Raw genomic sequence first — 1,999 nt, forward strand, 5'->3', positions numbered from 1 at the left:
GAATAAAGCTTGGTGTGTTCCAATACTTAGACAATGGTTCTCCCCAGAAGATGTCAAGAGAATACTGAATATCCCGCTCCTTGAGGATAAAAGGGATGACAATTGGATGTGGTTCCCAAATACTACAAGGAATTGCTCCATCAGATCAACGTGTTCAGTACCACACTAGAGTGAAACTAAAGATATGATTTGGATGACCATATAGAAGAGCAAAATCCATTCAAGACTGAAGCTTCTATGGTGGCAAATTCTGGTAGATGCTCTTCCAATCACATCCAAATTGTTCAAGTTCATGAATGTGGACAATGCAACTTGTTTTGAGTGTGGTGTAGAGGAAGAATCTACTTTCCATTTATTTTGGAAATGTCAATGGGCAACTAGATTATGATTTATCAATCTACATGGCTTGAATTCAGAAAGGATTGACTTGGAGAATTGGAAGGACTGTTTTGAATTCTTCCAAACATCAAGCAATATCCCAAATCACCTGTCCTTTGATGATTTCTTCCTTCAAGCATCAATCCTCATGGAAATAATTTGGAGAGAAAGAAATGAAATTGCTCATGGCACATCACCAAACACTTTCGAAACTCTCTGCACCAAGTATGCCTCTAGACTAAAAGAGCGGTCAACATCATATCTCCCAATGGACACTACATCAGCTCAGTGGTTACCCCCATCTACAGGATGGCATTGTTTTTCTACTAACATAGCTATTTCAGACGAGGAGTCATTTATAGCAACAGTGTGTCGTAACTCACTAGGTAAAATTGTGTCTGTTGTAACTCAAAAGGTAAGAGAAGTGGAACCCACTCTAGTGGAAGGTAAAGCACTCCTATCGGCAGCAGAGATGGCTCATTGTCAGTCACACTCAGCAGTGTTGGTTCAGAGTGATAGTCTTCTGGCTGTTAGAGCTTTGAGGAAACGCAACTACCAGTAAGTGGTTATTCTTGAGGAGGTGAGGAGGTAGTTCAATCAACTGTGCACTAAATTGCATCACCGGAAAATTGCTAAGGTGCCTCGTGAAAGCAATTTCTTAGCCCACAATTTCGCAAAAATACTCTCTCTTATCAAATTGAGGGGGAAATTGATTGGAAAAGCTGTGATCAATCTTTGCTCAACAACTATAAGGTGTGGCATCCATCATAAAGGAGTTCATCTTCTTCAAATGATTCGACTTACTGGTTTTAATTTTATCTATTTATGCCTGTATGTGATCATTTATTGTAGGCTATGTTTAGAAGGTTCGATCCTTTAACTCTTGCTTTGTCGTTGATCAGTTTCTGTTGCCTTGTTGGCTTTGTTTGTGTTGTTTGTTTACCTCTTGTATGTTTTTTTCAGATGCTACTCACTTAGCATTGTTGCAGGTGTTGTTATCCTACTCTCTGTTCTTTCTTTCTTGTTGCTATTATGTTCTTGGGGTTGCTTGTATAGAAGTACCCCTGTAGTTGTTTCTGTTATTTTCTTAATGATATTCTGTGTTGCCTTGCTTTAAGCAAGGCTCACTTCAGGAAAAAAAACTTAACCCCATTTTATTTTTCAAAATATTGTTTCTTATAAGTACACCCTAATTTCATCTTTTCCTCCTCCTATCGTCTGTCTATTCCTCGATGTAGTTCTCTCATCGTCTTTGTTCTTCACAGTTTTGTCAGAGGCCAATTCATAACATATATTCATCATTGTTTTTTTCTTCTTATAGATCCTCTCCATCATTCTTTTTCTACTATTCTACTATATATATTAGGGTCTTTGGATAAATGACCTATTTTTTAAAGTTATTTTACACTCTGATTTAGTTTTGATAATTTTTTGCAAAATGACATTTGATAGTCAGACAGCTTGTCGAAATTTCACAGACAGGTAATTAAAAAATTCAGATAGCTGGTCGAAATTTCAAACAGAGAAATGACCTCTTTTTTGAAGTCATTTTACACTCTGGCCTAGTTTTGATAATTTTTTGCAAAATAGCCTCTGTCTAGCTGTCTGAATTTTTTGATCA

The sequence above is a fragment of the Humulus lupulus genome, chromosome 4 (assembly GCF_963169125.1).
Source record: "Humulus lupulus chromosome 4, drHumLupu1.1, whole genome shotgun sequence".
Taxonomy (NCBI): Eukaryota; Viridiplantae; Streptophyta; class Magnoliopsida; order Rosales; family Cannabaceae; genus Humulus; species Humulus lupulus.